We start from the raw sequence: 7,851 nt of genomic DNA on the forward strand, positions 1-7,851 counted from the left end.
TTGAGTCTTCCTTTACTTCTTAAAGTTTTCTTAAGATCATTGCTCAGAATTATTTTTCAGACATATCAAGGATTCCCTGTTCCATGGAGTCTGAAATTTGGGCATTGCTGTATTCCTTGGGTGGCGGAGTCTGACTTTGGAGCATTACTCTGTTCTTTTGGTGGTGTCATTTCTTCTCGTTTATTTGTAGTTCTAGTATTTTTTGTTGACATTTGGTCATTTGGTAGAGGGTTTGCTGCTTCTGTTACACTGATGTTGGCTGTGGAGTGGCCCTGGATTCTACTGTGGTGGTGAATTGTCTTTGCATGACAGTAGGTGTAGTGGTAGTTTTGTTGAACCACCTTGGGTCCTGTTCCAGAATCTGTGGTTGTAGAATGAGCCCCCAGAGGGGTGTGGTTCTGCTGGGCGCCTGTGGTGCTCCCCTCTGGGTCCAAGGAATAGGGGGGCAGGGGTCACCTCTGCTGCATGGTTCTGCTGGGCTCACCTCTGGCAGGCTGGGGCATATGGACTGGAGCTACTCCCCAGGTCTAAGGAGTCCATTCATGTTTTAAATAGAAGTTTCAAAAAAATTTGTTTGTGCCTTTAAAAATAAAGTCTCTTGTCTCAATAATGTATTTAAAAAATTTGGACTTTCAAAGAAATTTCCATGTAGAAAGTAATTTCTGAGAACTCATCCTTTGAACACCTTAAAATCTATTATTATTATTTTTTCAGAAAATAACAACATGAATTTATTAGGTCAACAATCCAAAGGGAATTAGAATTGCAAGCTATTCCAAAGAAGGGAAAGAATCCAGCTGGGGTCAAGGATTCATTGAGGAGATGAAACCTAAAACTGCCTGGAAAAGCAGTTACACTCGGGGCCGGCCCAGTGGCACACTGGAGAGTGCGCCGCTTGGGAGCGTGGGGAGGCTTTGGATCCCATGTGGAGACCGGTTCCCGCTCACTGGCTGAGCGCGGTGCGGGCGCAACACCGAGGGTTGCGATCCCGTTACCGGTCAGTAAAAAGACAAAAAAAAAAAAAAAAAAAAAAAAAAAAAAAAAAAAAAAAACACTGAATGTTTGCTAATCTAAGACTTGTTTGCAGATCACAGAAAACTGCAATTAGGAACGCCCTACAAAATTGAATGATGATATTTTCCAAAAATATTTTTTGCATCACTTCAAATAATTTACAAAAAGCTACAAAAACTGTATTTACCAGGACACACCTGTTAAATAAAAGCATTGTTTTGTGTTAGTGTACATACACACAGGGCTATGAATACAGACTCCAGTTTTTACTCCTTTGAATCACAAGTATTCTCTAGACACATGCACAGGTAAATGCACAAATATACTGCTTTCCACAAATGTGACAAAAGCCAGGAAGCCTACTCACAATTGGAGGCCTTTGCCCTTCACTGCTGACCTGTCACCCCCCTGTTCCATGGAGGTGTCGTCAAATTTGCTGGCGTTGGTGCCCAAGGCCTCCTGGTCTGGGTCGTCCCTGTCCATGGTCCTTCCTCAGTACCTCAGGTCCAGAAGGTTTTCCTCAGAGCCTGAGTTCCTCCTGTCACGCAAGCTGAGTCCTTCCTGTGCCTTCCTGGTGGGCCACTGCCCACCTTCCTTCTTCATGAGCAAGTGCGGGCTTCCAAGCCCTAGGCTGGGGCTGGTCTGGGTCTCTCTGAAGGCAGAGAAGGCTGTGCCCTACAGAGGCAGCCCCAGGTGGGGACTGAAGAGGCTGGCTGGCTTGCCCCCTGAGGAAATGCTCTTTCCAAAGTGGAATAGCTGGGTGGAGAGGATGGGGGAGAATCCTGCAGAGGGTGGCTGGGTGAGCCCCTGGCCTGTCCCTTGGCCCCCTTCTCTCTCTCTCTCCTGAGGCCCCCTCTCCATGCTGAGTCTCTGGTATCCAAGTTCAGTTCCCACAGGCTGGGCAGCCTGCTCTGGTGGGCCAAGTCACTCCAGGGCAGGGAGAGGTTGGACTGGGGTTGGCCATCCTTCTCGGTTCCTAGGCTGGGAGTCAGGAGGTTCTGGCTCCCGAAGGTCACATGAAAGGTGCCCTTGGTGCCTCCCACCTCTGCTCCAGCTCTGGCACAGCTGGGTAGCTGACTGAAAGCACTTTCAGTGGTGGCAGTCTTGGCAGCTCTCTGGTTCTGGTCTTTGTGACCATAAATGTTTCTCCTACTCATTGGAGACCCTTTGGCAGGGACATTCCCACTGGTGCTCCTAGGCGCCCCCTTGCACCTGGCCAGAGCACTGGGGTGTTCGGTGGTAGGCTCTGTGCTTCGGGCGCCCTTCCTGTCATGGACGAAAGGGCTGGCTGCACTCTGTGCCCCTTGGGCCTTCTGCTGGTAAAGGCCCCCCACCCCCAGCCCTCTGGCTCTATGTGCGCATGCTGGGCTGAGGGGCCGGCTCTTTCCTGCACAGCACCTTTAGCCTCGCTGGGACCCCCTGACCTGAGAGCTGAGGGGGTCCCCTCCTTGAATTTCTGAACTGCTCATTGACTCCTTGGCCTTTTCCCGTAATAACTTCGTATAGCATACATTATACGAAGTTATACGAAGTGGGTGATAGATTATTGGGAAAAGTCAGTGATGACCTCAAGGTGTCTAGTTCCAAAGAGTGAAAAGATGGTGGTGCCGTGGATGTAAATGGATTTGAAGCTAGTTTTGGGAGCAAACTCCTCTCAGAGCAGGAGGCATCTCTGTACTTCTGTTACCTCAAAAGAAGCAACACCGTGGGGAGCTAGGGTTTGAAGGTAATAGGAGCTCATTCCTGTGAGTGGGGAGGCAGCTCCTGGGCGTGGGCTCACTTTATTTCTTCCAGTTCTGGTGCTTGCTCTTAGAATGTTCCTTTAATAGCTTGGCTTCCTGGGAATTTTAGAGCTGTCCTCCTATACAGAGGAGTGTTTAGACTTGTCACTGGGGGATGCCATGCTTTTGAGTAATCCCTGGTCAGGCTCTTGCCCTTTCACCCATCTCTCTGGCCTCACAAGGAGGTATGGTTTTAGTCCCACAAGATTATTCTTGCCTTTATAGCCTAGACTCAAGCACTAGAAACTCCTTTCTCGGAGAGTAGAGACTGTATAGTAAAAGAGAATAGAAAAGGTTTAGGATAATTGCTATGGGATATATTTCTGGGAGGCAAGAGAATATCATATGTGAAATAATAGTAGTATGAAAATATTCATATCTTTAAGTTTGTTAAAACTAATTATCCATGGGACCAGGGAGTTCTGGGCTAATGCAATGAAGCAATTTTGAGCTTGACTTTCAAGCCCAGCTCAAAGGTAGTGTTGAATAGCTTTGGGACACCAGAGGAAACCAGGGGTGCTTCTGTTTCAAAGGAAGGTGAAGTATGGGAGGGACACTGGGTGTGGTTTGCAGAGGAGCAGAGCACTGAAATGAGATGTGAGGCTTGGAGGAAAGAAGAGGGAAGGGGCAAGAGAAGGTGTGAAGACAACACCCTTTCTCAGATTTATTTTCCTACAGAAAACCCACAGGGTCCTGAGAGCTAAGGAGGCATAAGGGCTTGCTTATCAGTGGGGTGGGTGGTAGGAAGAGAGGTCCTGATGGCCACTGGAAAATGAACTTGGAACTTCATTTTACTAAATCTGGATCTGGAAACAGCTTATTCTTCTGGGGTTAGGCCTATATCTAAGGTTGGGAGGGGAGCCAGAGTAGGTGTCAGCATCAGGCAGGAAAGTGAGAAGTCACCTCTAGCCACAGGGAACATGTTGTCCCATCTTTTCAAGTATCTCATTCATCTTTCGGTTAGTGAGTCAGTTCCAGGTTTAGGGTCCTTGTCATGCATTGAGTTTCCTGATATTTTTATAATAGTAGAGAGAAGAAACTTTTAATAAGCCTCCTTGTCTTGTTATCCTTAAAAGTAGTCTCTCTAGATAAATCAACTCTGAGTATTAATTGCATGTAGAGTCACTCAGTATTGTTTTCTAAAACACATATGTAATTTTTGTAATGTTAATTAATTAAAATGAATATAATGACTGTTTACATTGAACATCTCTCTAGTCGAGAGCCCTGAGCTCTTGGCCTCAGTTTCCTCATTTGTAAAATAAAGAGGTTAAACCAATAGGATGGGCAGCCTCTTAGATGGCCCTTAGTAGTCCTTGCCTCCTGGTTTATTCCCTGTGTAATTCCCTCCCGTTGCATGTGGGCTTGATCCTAGTGAATTACTTCTAACAAATAAAATATGGTGAAAGCAATGGGATGACAGTTTCTCANAAAAAAAAAGAAAAAAGAAAAAACCAAAACCCAGTAGAGGGAGGCGCTTGCTTAGATCATTCCTGGAACATTGATTCCATTGTGTGAGAATTTAAGTACTTTCAACCGTTTCGTTGTTTTGGGTGTGTGACATTGTAAAAATAGAATATCCCACTAGAGGGAGCCATTTACCTAGATTATTTCTGGAGCGTGATTCCATGCCTTGAGGAGGTCTCTTCTACGTAAATGCATGCTAAGAGCCCTGTCCTAGTTCCTCAGCCCCCATCCCCATTCCACAGTTCCCATGGTTGCCTCCCACTGGAATTACTTTCACATCATAATGACTTTGAAATGGAAGACGGAGTGAACTTGCTGGCTACGAATGCAGTGTACTAGTGCTTAACATGAGACCGCACGTTGTTGGCACATACAGCATTTGTTTACTTTAACCTGCCTCGTAAATTGTATGTCTTACCAGGTTTGGGGAAAGGAAAGAAAAACATTCAATTAAGACTGATTCTGGAGGGGAAGTGAGCAGATTAGTACATCCTCCTTTTGCCTATTTTCTATACCTTCTGAGAAATACACATTCAGACCGGGCAGCTCTGGGCACTTCTGTTATAGACCATCACCTTCATCTGTGAATTTTATTCTCAGGGGACAGAGTCCTGGAGAAGGGTGGTGTAGAAATGCCCCCGATGAGAGTGTGGGGGTTTTGGGCGACAAGTGGCTTCTGAACTTTCTGGGAGACATTAAAACCTTATTTCGCAGCGAAAATGCATCCAAGTCAGGCTCCTTGGGACAAGACTTTTAAAATCCATCAGATCAATCTCCCCATCTGAGTCTTACCTCAGAGGCCAGATGCCCAGTGAGTAGAGCATTGAATTTTTCCCAGAAGAAAGGTAAGTATGCCTCCTGTTTAGAGTCTGTTTCCTTGGGATCTTCCTGTAGCATGTGTTCATAGGTGAGAAGAGACCAGGTTCTCTTTCCTGGTTTGATTAAATCAACTTCAGCTCACATTGGAAAACACTCTCTGACCCCAACTTCTTAATCTTGGATCCTTAACCAGGACATGGCATGTGTTTACCATATATGCTCAGTTTTTAGTGTATTGGTTAATTTTTTTGAGAAACAACCCCAGTACTTACTGGCTTACACAACAAATGTTTGTTTAGTTCATGATTCTGTGGGTTGGCAATTTGAGCTGGGCTCATTTGGGTGGTTCTTCTGTTCGTCCCTGATGGGCTAACTCATGCATCCCGAGTGTCTGCTGGTCAGCTGGGCAATTCTGTCTAGGGGTGTGTGTGTCTGTGCGATTATTGTCAGCTGGGGTGGAGGGGACAGGTAGGCCATGTGTTTTTTATCACCTAGTAGGCTAGCTCAGGCTTGTTCACATGGTAGTCAGAGGGTTTCAAGGGCAGTAAGCTTTTCAAGTTCCTGCTTGCGTTATGTTTGCTGGTGTCACATTGTCTAAAGCAAGCCACATGACCAATCCCAGAGTCAGTGTGGGAGGGCACTACCAAAGAGGGTGGCTATAGGCAGGCAAAGAATATGTGACCATTTCTTGCAGTCTCTGACAGTTGCTCATACTTGACATGTGGACTGTGAGCGTTGTTGAAAATCTGAGAGGGATTTCAAAGGAAGAGACAACAGGAGTGGGTGATAGATTATTGGGAAAAGTCAGTGATGACCTCAAGGTGTCTAGTTCCAAAGAGTGAAAAGATGGTGGTGCCGTGGATGTAAATGGATTTGAAGCTAGTTTTGGGAGCAAACTCCTCTCAGAGCAGGAGGCATCTCTGTACTTCTGTTACCTCAAAAGAAGCAACACCGTGGGGAGCTAGGGTTTGAAGGTAATAGGAGCTCATTCCTGTGAGTGGGGAGGCAGCTCCTGGGCGTGGGCTCACTTTATTTCTTCCAGTTCTGGTGCTTGCTCTTAGAATGTTCCTTTAATAGCTTGGCTTCCTGGGAATTTTAGAGCTGTCCTCCTATACAGAGGAGTGTTTAGACTTGTCACTGGGGGATGCCATGCTTTTGAGTAATCCCTGGTCAGGCTCTTGCCCTTTCACCCATCTCTCTGGCCTCACAAGGAGGTATGGTTTTAGTCCCACAAGATTATTCTTGCCTTTATAGCCTAGACTCAAGCACTAGAAACTCCTTTCTTGGAGAGTAGAGACTGTATAGTAAAAGAGAATAGAAAAGGTTTAGGATAATTGCTATGGGATATATTTCTGGGAGGCAAGAGAATATCATATGTGAAATAATAGTAGTATGAAAATATTCATATCTTTAAGTTTGTTAAAACTAATTATCCATGGGACCAGGGAGTTCTGGGCTAATGCAATGAAGCAATTTTGAGCTTGACTTTCAAGCCCAGCTCAAAGGTAGTGTTGAATAGCTTTGGGACACCAGAGGAAACCAGGGGTGCTTCTGTTTCAAAGGAAGGTGAAGTATGGGAGGGACACTGGGTGTGGTTTGCAGAGGAGCAGAGCACTGAAATGAGATGTGAGGCTTGGAGGAAAGAAGAGGGAAGGGGCAAGAGAAGGTGTGAAGACAACACCCTTTCTCAGATTTATNCTAGTGAATTACTTCTAACAAATAAAATATGGTGAAAGCAATGGGATGACAGTTTCTCAGATTAGGTTACCAAAAGACGGGCTTTTATCTTGGGTGCCCTCTTGCTCATTTGATTGGATGGAATCCAATTGCCTTGTTATGAACTATTTTTGGAGAGGCTCACGTGGCAAAGAAATGAGGGAGGCCTGTGGTCAACATTCTGTAAGAAATTGAATCCTGACAACAACCATATGAGTGAGCTTGGAAGCACATCCTCTCTCAGTCATGCCTTCAGATGAGACCTCAGCCCTGGTTAACAGTTTGGCTGCAGTTCCAAGAAGTTAAGCCAGAGTCACCCTGTTAATCAACACCTAGATTTCTGGACCAATGAAAGTATGAGACAATAAATGTTTGTTGTTTCAAGCCACTAGGTTTTGGGAATAATTTATTAAGCAACAATAGATAACAAATACAGATTTTGGTACCCAGAAGTTGGGTACTGCCATAACAAATACTTAAAATGTAAGAGTGGCTTTGGGGTCAGGGAGTGGATCAAAGCTGAAAAAGCTTTAAGGATTTTAGGACACTATTAGACAAAGCTTAACTTTGAAAATACTTTTTATAGAGTTTTGGACTTTGAGGACACTGTGAATGAGGCTTTTTAGGAAAGTGAGGAAAATCTTATTGGTAACCAGAGAAGGAGGATCTTTGTTATGTAGTGGCAAAAACTTAGAAACACTGTCTCCTGCAATTATCTGGAAAGTAGAAAATGTGCTTAGTGAACTGGGTATTATAGCTAAGGAGATTTCTAAGCAAAGATTTGAAGGTGCTTCCTCATTTCTTCTTAATACTTATAATAAGAGGAGAGAGGAAGGTTGAAGTAAGGACTGTTAAACCAAAAGAATCTGGGACTTGATGATGGCTTTGGAAATTCTCTCCTAATGCTAAATGACACTAAAATTAAGAGACAGTTTCTCAGTAAGTTTCCAAATCAGGGCACTGTCAGCAAAATGAGTCTGAAGATGCAATCAAGGGTGTGACTGTAATACCTTCAGTCCTCAGAAATGTAAAGGCGGTGCTTCAGAGTACTGTT

At 44.9% G+C, this 7,851-nt stretch overlaps 1 pseudogene; it reads right to left on the reverse strand.

The window, feature by feature from the left end:
- Positions 1 to 1,381: 1,381 nt before the first annotated feature.
- The window catches only part of LOC103610969, an 18,905-nt pseudogene continuing 12,435 nt past the window's right edge, over positions 1,382 to 7,851 (reverse strand).

Source organism: Galeopterus variegatus, unplaced genomic scaffold (genome assembly GCF_000696425.1).
Source record: "Galeopterus variegatus unplaced genomic scaffold, G_variegatus-3.0.2 Scaffold12178, whole genome shotgun sequence".
NCBI lineage: Eukaryota > Metazoa > Chordata > Mammalia > Dermoptera > Cynocephalidae > Galeopterus > Galeopterus variegatus.